We start from the raw sequence: 19,249 nt of genomic DNA, 5'->3' as shown, positions 1-19,249 counted from the left end.
CCAAACCCTGTGTACCTTGACACAATATCATCTTCAGGTTGGGAGAAACTACGATTAAAAATCTGTGCATTTCAAACTCCAGCTATGCCAAACAGAGTCCGAGCCGAAGTATGGAAGCTATTACTGTGTAACTCTATGGCATTGTAGCTCCCCCGGCTTTTGTTAGACAGCCAACAAGTAATTTTTTTCGAAAAAAGAAATAAACCTGGAATATCTTCCCGCCTTTACCCTCCCATTTTATCGTGACATTTTGATCATGTCGAAACAGCCCAGAGCCAGTCGAGCCGGATTTTACCTGATCGTCACCACCTTCCTCAAAAACTATTTACATTGGCTTTCACTGTCGTCGCAGCCAATCATGAAGGGTCTCTTTAACGTTATTTTAGTGTAGCGGCATGCAAAACAAATTAGCAACAGAGCCAGCTGCCTAATGGGTGGAGCTGCGCCAGCCGGGGAAATCTTTACGGGACTTCCGTGGACGTGCTCACACCTGGGAATGTGTATTGAAATAGTACGTGCTATTGATCAATTGCGTTTTCCGTCGCCTCTTTTCACGCTGATTGCGCTAGTAATATCTGCTTTTACTACTATCTATTGTCTATACATGCTCTAGTGCTTCGGTCGCACAGCACGTCGTCGCGTTCTTCCCAGGCATGCATCTTTTGATGGCCCTTCTACGCAGGGCAAATATTTAAACGAAATCAAAACTATCAGGCTTTAAACCCTGGCTAGCAAAGTTTTGTGTCGTTTAAAATGCTGATGACCAGCCCTAGTTCCCTCAAACATCCTGTAATTGCACCGCCTGTCTGTTGAATATAACCTAGAATTCAGTATGGTAAATTATAGAAGAAAGCCGAAGAAATGCACGAATCTCGGGGAAAGGAAAAACGGCAGCAGACAGTATGATGTAATTTATTCTCAATATTAAGGTCACTGTGTAGCGCAGTACCAAAGCGTGATTCGTTTTTACAGACATTTAGTTCCATATAAGGGGTGATGATACACGTGGTGTTTCTATTAGGTTGCTATAAGCGTCCATTTATTCTCTATTCTCCTGATGTGGTCGCTTGGAGACAGCTCCATTTTGTTGAAAAAAAATGGTGCGTAGAGGCAAGCATCCTGTGCCAAATTAACGCAATCACACCTTCTCAATGACACTTGGTTGTCTATTGTGATTACATCAAAAATCCCCCTTGTTTGTGCTCTATCTTGTGCACGAAGAGGAAAACGTGGAATTGGTCAGATAGTTCACATGCGCGTTAAAGAGCAGTTTCGCATCCATCATTACGCCCAAATCGCGCACTACGGTAGCGCGTTTTACAAGTTCACCAAGCAGCAAGTACGTAAAAGTGAGCGGGGAAGACTTGCGAGTGTAATTTCATACACGGGAATAACTGCAAGGAATAGCTACATTAAACAGCATTTTCATCTTTTTTCTGCCCATTATCATCATCAGCAACAACAACAACAACAATAAGAAGAACAGCCCACTAGGTCTACTGCAGGACGAAGGCCTCTCCAACCGCTCCTGCCCGGCACCGCTCCAGCCCATTCTTTCTCTCCGAGATTACTTATTCCTTCCCTGCGTCGAGTAAACGGCCTTAGGCTTTCTTCTAGAAGATTATCTTGGTGTCCACTTTAAGTTGCCAGCCCAAGGCTGTTCCGTTTTCTTGATTGGGAGTTTGAATTATCATATCTTCTTCTGTCGTTTTTGTTTCTGCTCGGAGTTTTTCGTCTTCTGTGTCTATGTTACTCCGATCATTAAGCCCAGAGAGCCGATGTAAGTTTGCTTTTAAGATTTTAGTAAGCCACCAAGTTCACGCTGGTTATAGTGTCACGGGCCAAACGAATTGGTTGCATGTTCTCTTTTGCAGTGATGGAGGTAGCTTAATTTTTATTATTTGGGAGCGTTTGTCGAATGCCCACCATCCAAAAGTAATACTTCGCCCGATTTCATTCTCGTGGTTGGGATCGGCATAGATGACTCGACCGAGGCAGTTACAACCTTCTACTTGTTCTAACGATTCGTTAGCTATGCTGATCAGGGCCCTTTCGTCGTCGATTCATCGTTACATTTGAATAATTTAAATGGTTTTTTTTCATTCCCTATTTCCTCAAGCATTTTCGCTATTGTTCTGCGAATATTTTTAAGAAAGGTATGTCGTCTGACAACCTTAAATAACTCAATTATTCGCTGTTTACTCCTAATCAAGTGTTTTCCCCGTCAACATTTCTGAATACCCCCTCGAGACCAGATGTGAGCAGTTTTAGCCAGATAGTATTCACCTGTCATACTCCGTTACGGATCGCGAATTCGTCACTTGGCTTGTGAAGGGATATACAGCCGGAGCGTTCTATATATGTACGAGCCGGATATTTATTAGTGTCTGAGGTAGGTCTTCCGTGGTCTTCTGTTATTCCAATGGTCTTCCGTTACTTCCAGCACTGCTACGATGCTCACTGTATTAAACGATTTTTGTAGCCCATAACTGCCGCGTGAAGTTTTTTATGCGCTGCGGATTTTCTATCACTGCAGTTAACACATGGATGAGATCATTGAGTATACTTTCATAAACCCGCCTGTTCTCTGGGATAAGTATCTAGGCTGTTACTTATTCGGTTGACTATGACTCTGCTAAGGAGTTTGAAATACAACCTATAATGCTTATGCTTTTGTAGTTTTGAGGTCGCTGGTATCGGCCATCTTGTGAATCACAATTATGTAACCATTCTTAGAGACGATGGGCATTGTTAGTGTTCGTAAGCAACCGTAAATAGTGCAGTAAGCTTTCTACAAATATTTCAGTCGTTTTCTCAGCATCTTTTTCCTGTTTGTTTTTTCAAGGCACGTGTCGCAGAGCTACCGTTGCTAGGTAGTGTTTAATATACTTGTATAGTATCATCGTCTTCCCCAGTTCTAAGCGCAAATTTTTTGGAAAGCCTCATCATAAACTCTTGGGTCCTGGCCTTGATTTAATTCACTTCGGGTTTAGTAGTTTTCACAAGCCTTGCACTTTTTTTTTATTTGAAAACCAGCATACTTTGCATCTAAACATTCTAAGGCTGATGCTCGAATATTGCTTAGTACCTCTGTGTCCTGAAAAATATCGGATTGTCGCCTAAACAGACGTTAATATTGTTTTTAGTTTCGCAATTGGGTCGTATGAAGCGGACATCAAATTGTAAAGCCTGAAAGGAGAAACCTTGCCATGCGAAGTTTGCGGCGGCCGCAGCATAGAACAGCTGTTACGCGAATTCCAAATGCGATGTCATTAGACGACGTCCAAGATTCCAATTCAAAGCTGTTGTTGTTTTCACTTCTGTGAATCCATGTGCTTGGCCTCTAATGCTATTGTTGCCTAGTGTTGTAGATATCTTTGGAATCGGCAAACCGCGTTTATACCATGTTTTTCGATGTAGCATGCGTCATATAAGCTTTCCAGCATCCATTAGAAACGTAACGTTCACTAGCCAAAGCGTACGCGCTGGGAAAAGACCATCCGTGTCTCTGAACACGCTCAAATGGGATACACTTTGCCCCCTCCCCTCCTTTGTAGCTTTCCTCACTTGTCCTTGTGTAGTACAAGGCAGGTGAGCTCTCTGCCTCCAGTAGGCAGACTTGGCACTGTGCGCCGTATCAATCTTTGCTTATGCCAACACAACGGCAGCAAGAAATCGCCACCGCTTCAGTGTTAATGTGCACGCGTTTTGCAAACGCGGTCGGGAGAAATGACGCTTGCAGGGGAAATTGGTGAATTGCGTAAGAAAACATTGCAAGAGTAGAAAAAAATCAACTGAAAAACAGATGCTCTATTGGGAATGCCAAGTTTGGACTGGCGAAAATACCCACCCGAATGTCGAGGCAACTTGGTCATGGCGACGGCCCTGACGGGGTGGGAAATATAAAGTATATACTGTATTGGCTGTTTAAAGATTTGGTTTAGCAAATTTCCGCAGCATAGACAAGTATTTCGTGAATGACGCTTGTGCAGTACGCGTCCGGAAATACCCGCAAATACCTGATATCTGTCGATTGCATTCCTTAGGCAGAATAGCGGCCCTAATTGTGCGGCGTGCAGCTGACCGCTGTAGTAGTTCACCAACCCCACAAAAGCGTCTGGAACGTTGGTTTCGCGTATCACAATTAACGTTTCGGTTAATTTTGTTAGCATAGTACCAATAATAACCCGCTGGTTTATCCAGGGCCTTTATTAGGCCTTTGATTTTCAATTAGCGTACCAGTCAGCGCATCAGTGCGCGAACGGTCGCATATGCGTTTGTCTGGTGCTGCTTTGGCTTCATAGAGTATTCTAAGAAAGATACACTCTACAAAAAAACACATTAAAGCTCCATTCCTCGGGCCGGAAATTGTGCCGTGGGTTATTTTTATTGAGAGAACGAATCGCGACGTCCCGCAGCCTGCCGGCCTACTGACTATTTCAGAGGATCACCGAGCGGTGGAGTAAAAGCGTCAAGTCAAGACATCCCGAGTGAGTGTCATACTATATGTCATAGGAAATGGACACCGGGGATAGAGGGGGGGGGGGAAGAATTTTAGTATTGATTTTTCTACTAAGCAAAGTCGCGTAAACTCACCAATGTTCGTCGAAACATGGCCTAGAGTCTCAAGGCTACAATTTTCCCAAGCAATCCAGCAATCAATAAAAACTGCTGCTGTGTCTCTTTAAAAGGACTGAAGTGATTTATTGTACAAACACGTGGCCGGCATTACACAGCCACCAAACATATTTAAAATGCGAAGAGGTACTAAACACCCGCAAAAAGTTCTAGAAATGGTATAGGAGAAATATTGAGGAAGTGGAAATTGGTTTCTTGGATCAGAAAACAAACTAGAGTAGATAATATTATAATTAAAATGAAGAAAAACAAGCGAACTTGGGATGGACACCTACCGAAGCGAACTGTAAATCAGTGAACTACCAGGGTGTTGCAGCATATAGCATTCAATAGGCGCTACCAACAGTACAGCGCATGTCACAGATACAACCGGTGCTGATCAATACATGCCGGTGCTGACGAATACGCGCGTATAGTTCAAAGACGCTTCCTTCCTTTCCAGCACCTTGTTTGGGCGCATGGCGTTGAAAGTATCGTCTATATTTTAGTTCTGCTGTCTGCCACGCTTAGCGAGTTTAGGGAAGTAGGTGTAATCGTTCAGGCGTTCCTGGTTCCCAAGAGGTGACCAACCTCTACGAGCGCCGAGTACAACGCTCCTTCTAGCACAAAGCATCTTGACACGGCGGGCGACGCGTTTCACAACTGTAACGTCTGGGCTAGTATGTTCGAGTATTTCGCCACTGAAACCAGACTATAGCCACAGGAAGCAGATGTCCAAGCGGCAACGTTCGTTATGGCAAATGGCGAATAGGCACCACGGCTTTTTTATAGTCTCACGTTCTAGAGCGACCATCAAAAAAAGTCTTGGGAAATTTTTTGTTGGAGAAGTTCCAAGTTCCAAGCTCATTTCGAACCGGCAAAAAACCCAACGTTCAACGAGTGTCACTTTGGAACTAGAAACAAGCGTGATGCAGAACACGCATTGGCCCACGGAGCGGGAAACACTCTGAAAAGTCGTGAATATTTCGAGCTTGAATGGCGGCCACTGCGCCGTACAATAATGCTGGGTATTAGACACAACTACGTGTAGCAAAAGCTCTTGGAGTTACCTCTTTCTTCACCAGAAAATGTGAAATGTGCCGGGACTGTCAGCACGGTAATCAACAAATCACCGAAATTCGAGGGGCAGCCGGGCGAGCGCCTGTTTAAGTTCATATAAACGCTATAATAACATGTAGCCCTCCCTTCTCGTAACATGCCCCGCAATGGGCAGGCACTGAAATAGTGTGGCGGAAGATACCCCTTTGTATGGGGGTGCCTTTTTGCGCACGCGAAAACGCGGTCACACGGGCGCCATTTACAGCCATTGCAAGTGGATATGGATAACGACGAATGCTTTCTTTAAACCCTTCAAATTAACGCACGTTCCAGTCGGAGACATTCGCCAGCAACCATGCCTAACGCAGGCACTGGTGTCCAGTGTAAGATCGACACCAGGGTGAACTGCTGCGCCATGTCAGAGGGTGTCTTGAGAAGGGTAACGGCTGCGCGCGAGCATAAGTATTTCGCCACATTGCTAGTTTCGCGGACAGACAATACAGTCTGTAAATATATAAACCACGCGCTGAGCTACACGAGTCGCAGTGGACACTTAGAGACGTGCCTTAAAAAGGTGAGGGTCGGTTACTCGACGGGGAGACGAAATAAAGTATTTCAAAGGCATAGCTTGGATTGGGTGGTGCAACACAGGAGCGATTATAGGTTGATGGCAAAGGCTTACGTCCTGCACGGGAGCTAGCGGACTGTTGTTGATGATGATGGTCATAGCAGTACTGTATAAACGGGCGTATGAGTCGCGAAAACGGAAATGATGACATCCCCGATCCTTGTCTGTTACTGTGAGGGATATGGGGGAACGACAGCATAATCTCCACGCTGGGCCGCTACATAGCCCATAAGGGTTCATATCCCATTCAAATCACAAGTTCACAAAATCACTGCTACTATGACTACACTACAACTACTACTACTACCACTACTACTACTACTACTACTGCTAGCACTATTACTACTACTACTACTACTACAAAGGGCCCTTCTTTGTAGAATGGGTCACCTATGGTGGTCGCCATAATAAAATAACCCACCATATTTGTCTACTTTTTGGTACATCTGGAAGCGAAAAACACGCTTAAAGGCGCTACACGAATGTGGAGAATTAGTACAGAATTTGCCGAATTTCTCCACACCTTTTCACGTGGTCTGCAGTTTATATTAGCCAAATTGTAGGTGTTCCATCCAAAGCTTCATAAAGGTATTTATTACACGGGAGCAATATCTGGGAAATCTCGGCAGAATGCTCGCGGCAATTTGTTTATTTTTGCGTTGCTTAGTCAACAGGGCGAGCCATAGAAAAAAAAATGAATGCAGTTCACGATAACTCGTAAGACTTGAAGGTAGCGCAGCTCTACGCTTCCTGCGCGAGCATCCCGAAAGTCCGCAATTGCAGCCAATTTTTTCCTCTTTGGTGCCGCAACGACCTTAAAGGGACAGACAACCGATTTTTGTCGAGTATATATTCTCTATGCCAAATGAAAGGGCATCACTTAAAGCACCTTGACGAGAAACGGTTTTGCTGATAACGCTCTAGAACTTTTTAAATCGAATTTTTCGATCTACGAGTCGTATGTGTCCCTCCCAAAACTAATGCTGGCAACCATGACATAGAGTAGCTCGGCAACATACTTTTGTCTGTATGCGAAATAAAAAACACTATTTAAAAACTTGTTCCCAGCTAAAAAAGTTTGAATCTAAGGCTTTCCTGTTTCTTTATGTATTTTTTAAATGCAAGGATCTATTTTGCACGAATGCGCCATCTGTTGGGATAGACGATAGGTAGAATCTCGCTTATCGTTGTGGAGGCGGGAAGTTCGATTCTCCCTGGGCGCGACGGACGTTTTTTTTTTTTTTTAGGCTACCGTTGGCATATTTGGAGACTGAAATCAAATATTTTGGCATAACAAACGCCCCTGACTCAGACAGAATTGTCACAGCTCCTTCGCTGGGTCTGTTTACTGAACGCTGCCGTTGATTCTGGGCATGGTGGCTCAGTTAGACACACTGAGAGCAACCTAGCGGCGGCGGGCGGCGTGTCTTTAGAATTTTCACAAAGTAATGTTTAGAAATACATATACTATTTAAGCTTGTACAAATACTTGTATTAAAATGTTTTCAATACGTAAATAAACGTTTCAGTGGTTACAGCAGCTGCTAGGTTTGGAGGTCACGTGACAGGGACGCATATGGTAGTGTCAAGTTTCGACACTACGAACCGCCACCCTTCCGATTTCAGGAAGTTTGCTGCCAAATTAAAATTATTTCCGCCAGTTTGTTTAAAAATTGCTTGTGGTTACCGGGCTAATAAAACACTGGCTTTCATATGAGCTAGAGAACATATACGCGACAAAAATCGGTTGTCTGTCCCTTTAACTCCATCATTGTTGCTATAAGCGGGAGCTCCTTCCATATGTTTAAATAAAATATTTTGACATCACCTTGGAGGGGCGTACGCTCTGACGTCTATTTATCGTTCAGAGGAAGTGTGGCCACAATTACGGACGATGCTGGAGTGTCTTTCTCGTTCCGAGCAAGTGCCGCCGCGATTACGGCTAACGCTGAAGTTTTTTTTTTTTTTTTGCCAATCTTGGCCAATCTCCTGAAGCGGGATTCTTTGCTTGAGAAAAATGCGCCGGGATGCTGGGAGTGGCTGGACAAGGTTAAAGGAGTACTGACACCAATTTTCGGCATTAATTTATTGTACAGTTCACTTCCTTTACTCAACAGGATACCGTGGGTGAAATATGAGTGGCCTGCGACGCGAAGAACATACCTCAATTGGATCTCATTTATCTCGCCGACGGAGCAGCGTGCGGAGCGGCACTCAGCCAATGGACATCACCGTGACACCATCCCTTGAAAGTCAAACGAGGTGACCCGACTGCGCTCGTCAAAAACTCGTGACGTCACTTCATGCACGCGGCCCCGCGAGCGGCGCGTGGGCGCCGGCGCATTCACAAACGGGTGCACGTACCCCGAGCTACACGCATAACCGCTGCCCAGAAAGGCACTGTTGACAAAAATAAAGTTCCGCACACTGGAAAGGAAGAGATAATATAGCCCGGAATCGCAAGAGAAGTCGCCATCAGGATTTTATAGAAAGCGGTCATCGAATTTCCGCCGCAATGGTAGGCCTAGCACCTTCAGGCAGCTCAGCCGTTCAGCTCCGGTGGCGGCGCGGTCGAAACAACGCCCCCGCCAGCCTCCGCAGTGTTTTGACGTCCGCACAAAGCGGTGAGGTCACGCCGGGATTCTGTCATATGCGCCATTTCGGGATGAAAGCGCGGGAATTCGAAACAAACGATTTTCAGGCCGTTCAACGCAATTAATTAACGAGCGCTGAAGAATTTAAAGTGCTGTTTCGGGTTCGCCAGGCCGTTAAGCATCGGTAAAAGCAATAAAAATGGAACATCAAATTTTTGTGTCAGTACTCCATCAAAGCAGAGACCACACGTTTCGCTTTGTGCACTATGGTACGTGCGACAAACGTCGAGTTGGAGAGTTCGGAAGCAGCAGGAAGACGTGGGCGTAGGTTCAATTTCGCGAGAGTGAGGCGAGATGGTCACGCCTTCTTCAAAGTTTGTGCTCTAATGGAATATCATCGTTTATTACTTACGAGAAGCTAGCTACAACAATAATGAATTTAAATAAAAAATCTTGCCTTATCAGTCCTGCTTATAATAAGGATGAATAGTGCAAACACCAAGACATTGACAGTCACAGTTGGCGGTGGTATGAGCGAATCCTAGTGGCAGGAGGGATGGCAAACATCGTGATGATGGGAGATTTGCGATGCGGCCGAGGAATCTTTGTATCCATCGTATACTATTTAAACGGTCCAAGTGGAGAGCGTGCTTTCCAATGGCGGGGCACTGTTTTGATCGCGACAATCCCGCTACCTTAGCAAGCGCGTGGACTCCTGTGTGATTTCTATGTCACAATTTAAATACACTGACACAGGCCTCCCGGCTACAGGTGCGCTCACTTCTGGAGCACGCAAATTACGTGAGACCAAAACGCTAGACTGCTGCCCTGCTACGCATTGTATCGGCTGTCCACCACACTCTTGTGTAAAATCACTCAGACTGGGCTGCTTTCATTTTGACCTAACAGTCATCACACATTTGTATTAAGTGTTTTATTTGACCAAGACCAAGGTGATGGCAGGGTTTTAAAACGTAGTTATTGATAGTACCTTTTATATATGGTTATGCGGTCTCTCCCTTGTCTTCCGAGTTTTTTAAGCATAGATATTTTGGCGAGGGCATTTTGCTGTCGTTATTGCAGAGCACGAATTGCTCCGACGTTCTGTCTTTTTTAAAAAAACGTTCTACCGTACAGATCAAACATTGAGGCGGAAATTGGTGTTATCTGTACACATTTGTACTAGTTGCATGCGGACTATACAATCTTAAGCAAAAAGGACTAACAGTTCGTCCTTTGGGGGACTAACGGCCTCTGCCACAATCATTACCCCGTTTAGGGACTAACTGCGATGGAACGAACGATTAGTCCCCCACCCGGATGGTCCGTTCGGATACTCCCCAAGGACGAACTGCTGAGTCGCAGAAAAAAGAAAGAACGTTGGCACCTGAAGGGATCGAACCACCGACGGCCGGAAACGCAGGCGACGCACCCGACGCGCTACCGCTGCACCACGCCGCCAGGTGAAACAAACGTAAATAATATTCAAGTGTACAGCGTGTAGTTCTCTGCATAACGCTTCAGATCCATTGCAACTCGTGTCCGAATTTCTATCCGTGCAAGCGAACGTGACCGCGATTTGCGCTTAGTGTTTTGCTAACTTTAGTGACTATTGCTCAGTTTGATTTTAAGTACAGTCTCACAACCATGGTTTTTTCTCGTAAATAACAATCAACTCGTCGTCGCCTATTTGAGGTAGGGAGCTGGGCGATCGGACGACTGATTTGTTTCCGCACAAATTAGCGCAAACTACATGTATTCTTAGTGTTCAATACATATGTTAAGTGCTCTATGTAACGTATGTGAAAGGTGTCGTCTGTGTGAGTGTCAGAATAGGGAAACACCATAATTTAATGTATCGGCGAAACCAAATTCGGTGTTGCTTAGCCTGAATTCCTCAAGTTCGCGTCGCTAAACGATTGCGACTGGGAAATGCAAGCGGGTTTTACAGCAGTTCCAGCATTGTCATAGCTTTGGTGCACAAGGCAATTATGTAAAGAGTGCAAAAGATAACTTCGAGACGCTTACGTGTAGCGAACATTTTTATTTTGCTGTTGTCATAAGCAACTACTGCTTTTTTTCTCGCATGTTAAACATATACATATTCATTACGCTTAGAAATCCACGTTTGCTATTGTCACAAATTTTTGTCTTATGTTTACGCGCTTGAAAGCTGTCACCCGTTTCCTTAAATTAGGGTGCACTGTCAGAAGATATGGGAGTCGACTCAAGAGAGCCAAGAAACCCCACCGAATCCACAGGGCACAGGTGACAAAGGGGGTGGGCGTCTGATGTGCGGCTTTCGCCGACCAGAACGGCAAGAATGGGTAAGAGCCTTGAACGGAAAGCATCACAAAGACTTATATTTAGACAAGCAAGTTACAAACACAAGCATGAGGTAACGGATCGATAATGACAGACAACTTAGATGGAATTCAACTACAAGCAACAGTCCAAAATTAGACAAAATGATGCGAACAGGAGCGCTAAAAAATGAATATTACGAAGCGGAGCAGTTAACTAAAAAAAAACGAACAGTTCGATGCTTATGAGAGACAGAGTCCCAGCATATTCACCGACCGGGCCGGACGATGCACCGCAGTCGGAGGCGATTCGGCTACCTGGGAAGCGTGGCTTCGCTGTAGGCCAGGCCGTCCGAGACGATCACGGTGATTCGAGGCCCGGGAGTACGTTGGAGTCCTCCAGGGCGCGGGTCGCCGATGGTGTGATGTACAAACTGGCAGGTGCCGTTGTCAATCACGACGTCCAAACGTAGCTGGTTTGCTTAGGCGCGGCTTCTCTTTTTATAACCGTGCCGGCGCGGAGAGGGAGAGCACAACACACAACGCGCCCACCACCGTCAGCGAATAACTTCACTCTTCTCCCTTCTAGAATCATCCACGCTGTTTAGCACTGGCAAGGCCACCCGTGCCTACTCGAGAGTGGTCGAAGCTTCGGTGTAAGTTGAGCGGCGGAGCTTTTTATTTTGGTATTTTCTTGCCGGCAAGCCGGCTACTGGTCGTGTTACCGCCTCTTCGTTCGCGAAAGTTCCAGCCTTGTCTCGGGGCGAATAGAACCGAACTGAATGAATCGGACGACTGCAAGAAGAATTAGGCGCTGTACAATAAAATGAAAAATTTATAAGGTACTTTTAGACGTCGCATGCTCGAGTTTGTGACACAGCCCCCCAGTTTCAGAATATTATGCAATAATATTCCCAAAACTCACAAAGTCGTCCGTAGGCGTCGTTCACACTTAGTGAACAAAAGAGGCTGTGCCTACTAACACAAAATCAAGTACAGCCCAATGTTCTTCAATAAAAATAATGACAGGTACAGAATTCACGTAGAGAACAGCGGTTTGGCGCAGATTTCTCAGCAAATACACATCCTAGGGACAACTCATAAGTTTGAGAACAATAAAGTTCTAGCATTTGAATTAAGCCCGTGCCCATGATAAATGTCGGGCCAGTAGTCATTACAAGTGAGCAAACTCATGAAAATACAGCGTGCGCTCCACTGCGAAGGTCTCGTAACCTCAAATACAATGAGTATACGTAAGTACTCAGAAATGCATACAATGCATCGGTACAATGAAACTCATAAGAAACATAACTAATATGTTGTTCACAAACACTAACATGCAACCGCAAAGTTCACGAATGCCACCACTAGTAACGCCAACCATACACGGCATGTGTACTGTAGAACAGTGAAAGTAAAATTTACGCAGAACGCAACTAGTACGTGAATATACGCTGTACAGCCAGAGTGACAAAATAAGTACAAGTTTCGCGTACACTACGACAGAGAAACAATGAATACAACGTTCAAGTATACAGTACTCGACGTGAAAATACCACGCTCTGTTACACAATTCCACTCATATCCCACGTGCATACCTAAATTTGAATTCTTCTTGCTCAGCCCGTGTCTATTGGGCGTTTGCGTAACTGCGCCAGCGGAATTCTTCTCTTCGGAGAAGTTCCTTTCCAAATGTCTCGCGAAGAGACAAACTCTTTCGTTTCCGCCGTGATACTGGACCCGCGAAAATGCTTGAGTTTCTGGGCCTTCATCTGGCAACGTCCGAGTGGCTAGTAATTTGGCCTTTCCTCGCCTTTCCTCGTGCAGAAACTGACCGGTGTATCTTTACACCTGCTCGTAGGGCCAAATGGCAGTAGAGATGTTTTCTCTTACTCTTGAGCCCAAACCTGCACTCTTTCTTCTTGTAACTCATTTGCTTTTCGAGTTTTGTAAGCCAGGTTTTCAATGGCTTGTTCTTTCCGTGCCCTTCGGACCTCCTTCTCCTCCTCCGAGGTGGCTCCGTCGTAAGGGCCGCAGTTTCTAATCGCCGGAAATGAGCCGGCTTTGCTTTCGCAGGTGCTCGTGTTACGACGAGCACGGGTTCGCCTGTATCCGAGGCATCGAATCAGGGTGCCCCGATAACTGGCTCTTCTTTCGTGACGGCGGGTGGTTTCTTTTCCACCGTCGGAATCACAGGATCTTCGCCGACGCTTATGTATGGCGAGCTCTCTATGTGTAGTGCGGCCCCGCTTCACACGGGGACCTCAACCTTGACCGCAGTGTCGGTCTCTTTGCTCCTCGATCTGTCAGTTACGCACGCGGCGCTAGTTTGCCCAGCGAGTTCTCTTTCTCGAACTGGGTCTTCCTGCACAATAAGCGTGCAACTACCCGTGTCTTTCGGAAAGACAACGGTTTCCTCGGGCACTCTCCCCGCAATATCGGGCACCCGTTCGTCTAGTGGGTTCGGCCCCGACGTCGAGATGGCATCCACAACCGGGATGTTATCTCCACCCTCAAGCTCCGCATCACCTCTAGGATTATCGTCCTTCCTGGTTGGAAGTGGTGCCTTTCGCACACTTCTGGAGGCGTTTCCTCCTTGCTGATTGCGGATAAATCCACCTCTTCGCTTCTAGAGATATCCTGGCGTCCCTTTATCACCTCAGTTTTAGTGCTTAGGCTGCTGTTATTTTCTCTCACATTTTCCTCAGGTGATGAGGATTCCGCCTTCAACCGTTGTATCTCGAGTCGCCTTTTTAGAATCTCGAGTTCAGCTTTGCGTACTTTCTCCTTTCGCTCCGCTTTCGCTCGCTCCCTTTCTGCCTCTGCCTGGCGGGCTTTCTCTTCTCGCTCCGCTTTCTCTCGCTCCAACTGAAGTTGCCTCTGAAATTCTTTCCCCCTTTCTCTTTCAGCCCTCTCAGCCTCTTCTCGTGCTGCCTGTCTTGCTCTCTCAGCCTCTTCTCTTGCTGCCTGTCTTGCTCTCTCAGCCTCTTCTCGTGCTGCCTGTCTTGCTCTCTCAGCTTTCTCGTTTTCCTCTTTTTCTTTCTGCTCAACCCACTTTCGTAATTCGGCCCCTGACAGGCCCAGCTGACCGCCGAACGCTACGGTTTTCTCTAAATCCATGATTGCAAATGTATCGCAATCTAGCCACAATACTCTAGCCTCTAGCTAGGTATATCTACACAGAGCAAGTGAACAAGAGCACCCGCTTATAGGCCTCCTGCGCTGCCCAGGGGGCGCTGCGCAAGCGGCTTCCGGGAAGTACTTCCGGGTAGTACAAAGCTGCGCGGGTCCCATAGGATCCCGTGTTGACAGAAGCAAAATGAGCTCGACGCTCCCAATTATTTTGCGACGTGGTCACCAGCTCATCCCCGACGCGTCCGATCTATTTCAGCGATCAACTTGGCATTAGAGGAAAAAGCTTTGCAGCGCTAAACACGTTTACAGCGCCGACGAAAGTGCCGGGACCGGACGGCGTCTGCTACTCGCAGGTTCACCGATCGATGGTCGTACGAAGTGAAATTTTAAGTGAAATTTCTAGTTTAAAATAATACTCTAGGTGACAAAGAATTCTCAAAAACAGCCGATCAAAAATAAGAGTGACGCAATCGGCGATGATCGCGCTTTAAAAAGCCAGCGAGTCCGGCGGACCGCAGGCTCGCCTGCTGCGGTGCGCCGCCCTTTTGCGTACCTGCACACTATGCGTGCGCTTTCATTAAACAGGGCTCGTTTGCGTTGCCGTTACGAATACATGATGCAGCGTTAGCTTGCCGTTTTGTTGCGTGTCTCAGTGACAAAATGCCGCGACCGTCAGAAGCGTGAAATCTAGCTGTTTTTCGATTCCGAAATTAGTGGCCGTAAAACAAAGTGGTCGGGCGAACTAAGAGTCCGCTCGCTTTCCTTGTTAGTTTTCACTTTACTTAATTACGCTCTTGCAGCATACATTCCCAGTTCGCACTTAATATCCTAAAATGAGTCAGCAACGGCCGAGTTCCATGCAGCCGACACGGCGGAGGGCTGGACGGCAAATCAGAAGGGGGGGGGGGAAGCAGAGGAGGGGGGCTTTGAATGCAAAGAGAAAAAAATTCAGCGAATTTCTAATAATATTTGACAATAATCTGGCAAAGTGTGAAGATGGGGGGGGGGGCAATTAAACTGGAGGACGCCAATTCTGTGGTCTAGTCTCACTGTCTAACTCCATTTGAAGTCAAAACTGGCGTGTCGGTGTTCAGATTCGACGACTCCTGCACTAGAAAACTAACACAGTCGGTGATCATCGTATGTAAATATCCGGGGCCCCGCGCCGTGTATGCGGCTGTATTATGTGATGTTATAGAAGTACACATCTCTGCAGGCAGCGGGCGTGTGATTTGGTGCATGTTTTGCGTCCTTTAATAGCGCTTAATTTGTTTATTTGGCGCTATTGCCCCACCTACTCGCTAGTATACATGTACCCTGCCGTTCGTAAATCGTGCGGCGTAAAACGTTACGCAAGAATCATTTAGTTTGCGAAAATACGAAACAAAATTTCCACTCGTTTCAAAGGCTGTGCCAGGCCAGCAGTGTCAGCTGAGTCGGCTGCGCAATTCTTGCGTTCGCTTGCATGCTCCCGCTGAAGCAACCTTTTGCAGTTACCTCAGGATATCGAATGAGCAGCGTTCCGTGTTTATGCTACTCGTGAACTTTCCTTTTTCGACAGCACGCAAGAAGAAAAAACTGCAACTGTCGTCAAACAGTTAAACCACCCGACCTAGCGATACTGTCCCACGCCACAACCCCCGCGACAGCTCGCTCAAAAGAAAGCCGATAAATCGGCTTCTTTTAGCGGATATTATTTTGTTTAGCCTCTGCAACTACTTCAAGGGCTATTTCATACAGTATGCAGTCATTTAAACACGCCACAAAGCGCCACAACCAACTTTCACTCTGGCTTGTAATTGAAAACACATGGAGGGTGGCGAAGGTCGTCTATTTTTGTACTACCCAGAGGCGTCGGCCGCTATGGGCGCTGCATGTCGCCAAAACTCCAGCGCAGCAGGCCTATAAAGGCAGTAGCAATCTATGCCAAAAAAGTTCAAGGCTCTTTCTACTCCCTACCGCTCACATCAGGCGTCCTGTCGCGGACGCCAGAAATTGTCACCAGTTTCCTTAAATTAGGGTGCACTGTCAGAAGATATGGGTAGTCGACTCAAGAGAGCCAACAAACCCCACCGAATCCACAGGGCACAGGTGACAAAGGGGGTGGCCGTCTGATGTGCGGCTTTCGCCGACCAGAGCGGCAAGAATGAGTAAGAGCCTTGAACGGAAAACAGCACAAAGACTTATACTTAGACAGGCAAGTTACAAACACAAGCACGAGGTAACGGATCGACAATGACAGACAACTTAGGTGGAATTCAAATACAAGCAAGAGTCCAAAATTACACAAAATGATGCGAACAGGAGCGCTAACAAATGAATATTACGAAGCGTAGCAGTTAACTAAAAAAAACGAACAGTTCGATGCTTATGAGAGACAGAGTCCCAGCATATTCACCGACCGGGTCGGACGATGCTCCGCTGTCGGAGGCGATTCGGCTACCTGGGAAGCGTGGCTTCGCTGTAGGCCAGGCCATCCGAGACGATCACGGTGATTCGAGGCCCGGGAGTACGTTGGAGTCCTCCAGGGCGCGGGTGGCCGATGGTGTGATGTACAAACTGGCAGGTGCCGTTGTCAATCACGACGTCCAAACGTAGCTGGTTTGCTTAGGCGCGGCTTCTCTTTTTATAACCGTGCCGGCGCGGAGAGGGAGAGCACAACACACAACGCGCCCACCACCGTCAGCAAATAACTTCACTCTTCTCCCTTCTAGAATCATCCACGCTTTTTAGCACTGGCAAGGCCACCCGTGCCTCCTCGAGAGTGCTCGAAGGTTCGGTGTAAGTTGAGTGGCGGAGCTTTTTATTTTGGTATTTTCTTGCCGGCAAGCCGGCTACTGGTCGTGTTACCGCCTCTTCGTTCGCGAAAGTTCCAGCCTTGTCTCGGAGCGACTAGAACCGAACTGAATGAATCGGACGACTGCAAGAAGAATTAGGCGCTGTACAATAAAATGAAAAATTTATAAGGTACTTTTAGACGTCGCACGCTCGAGTTTGTGACAAACGCTTTCATTGGACGTTATTACCTCGCACGAATCGTATGCAACACTGCGTATCAACATAACCTCACCGAGAAGCGTCTGGCCATCGCGCTTCGCCGCTCCTTGCCATTACCCGGCGCTTTATCAACCCTAGCAGATTTTCGCATAATTAACATCGATATTTTCTCCCGTGCCGACATCTAAAGGACCAACTGACTGCAATGACTTGTGTTTTGGAAATCTACTAACTGTTCACAGACATATGCGCGAAAAGGCAACGACAACGCCATTACAGGGGATTAACGACGCAGCAAAGAGACTAACTGCATGCGATTCGTCTTCCCGTTACACCTTCTCGGCCAGACAGACAGACAGACAGAGAACTTTATTGAGGTCCAGAAAATCTACGGTAGTCTCAGTGACTGCGTCCTGCGGATGCGTTCCGCACTTGCGCAGGGGGTGGAAAACCTTGTTCCTCCGCTCTCTCGCAAGCAATCTGGACAGCCCGGAGTTGAGTCATGTACTCTTCACTTTGTAGGGCTTCTTCCCACTCTTCTTCTGTTGTATAGTCACCGCGCGGTAAGCGGGGACTAACAGTTAGTCCGCCTTTGTGCACACGGCACATACTCTGCCACAGATACTCCCCTTGAAGATGAACGGTTGCCCCTGGGGACTAAATGCTGTATTTTAGTCCCTATTTTAATCCTTTTTGCCTAAGAGTGTAACAATTCATTCTACCTTGCACGATCACTTAGCTCAGCAGTAAGAAACGTGATATTCAACAGAATAATGGGCGAAAGGCTGAACAGAACACTAAGAATTTTAGATGAGTTGCCGATAGCAATTGGTGGACGAATGCTGATTCTAATACAACTACTAATATATTTTACAAACGTCATAGCTAAAAAAAACGTAAAAAATAACAAAAAACGACGAGTTTTTAATTACATTTTGCTTACAAAAACCCTTTCTGTATGAAACAAGCAAGTTTGTTCTGTTTTTTCTAATGCATTTTAAATGTACTTCATTGAACGCGTATTTTAAACTATACGTATTTTATTTATTAACGCTTTACAAATGCGCGGTCAAATTGGTTAAAATATTTTTGGTGTGAAAATAATTGCGCTTGTAAACTTATATACTCCATAATGTCCATATGTAAGAAATTTTCCGAAAGCTATAATTTTTGAATTCATCCTCAAGCAGTTGTACAGTAAGTGCGCCCATATCACCAAAGATTATTTAAGTGTGATTATTGGTATTGTGGTGATCTGGGTTCTCACGGCGACCAAGCTCGACCCTCGAGACTCGGCCGCAAGGCTAGCTAGGCTAGACTCGGCAACGGGCCGCCGACCGGCGTAGGGGCAGAGAACAGCATGTAACACCAAGACACAACGAAACGGCAAAACTCGCGTTTATTGGCGCTCCACCAATAACGTGGTTGACTCCTCGCTCGTCCTGAAACAGCCGTCCGGGGAAGATCAAGAGGAAGGCGCAATGGGGGAGACAAAGGAAGGGGACAGCCGGACGTCCGGTACCCACGTTTGTCGTGGTCGCTCGCTCGAACCCTGAAAATTACGCCCACCTCCCCTCGCGGGAACCCTCGTGTGATGCGACGCTGAAGGGGGTTCCGTTAGGTGTTTCCGTTGGGTCGATTAGTCGAATTGCGGGAAACGCGTAGTGAACGTGAATTGCGTTTCAATCACATCGTTGGGTTCCACGCGAGGGGATGCGGGCGTGGCGCACCCGAAGGAGAGGAGACCGCGGAGAGAGAGAGTACTGCACATGCGCACAGCGCGCAGCGCCGCCCACCGGCGGAGTGAGAGTGCGCTGCGCCACGCGCCCGCAGATGTTGGGCGAGAGTGTTCGCTATCGGAGAGAGGAGGAGAGACGCAGCTGTGCGGATGCGGACAACGACGACGACGGACGCAG

The sequence above is a fragment of the Haemaphysalis longicornis genome, unplaced genomic scaffold (assembly GCF_048455015.1).
Source record: "Haemaphysalis longicornis isolate Haplotype H1 unplaced genomic scaffold, Haemaphysalis longicornis Haplotype H1 scaffold_8, whole genome shotgun sequence".
Classification (NCBI taxonomy): Eukaryota; Metazoa; Arthropoda; class Arachnida; order Ixodida; family Ixodidae; genus Haemaphysalis; species Haemaphysalis longicornis.
The sequence above is the reverse complement of the archived record's forward strand: the minus strand, read 5'-3'. Positions refer to the sequence as shown.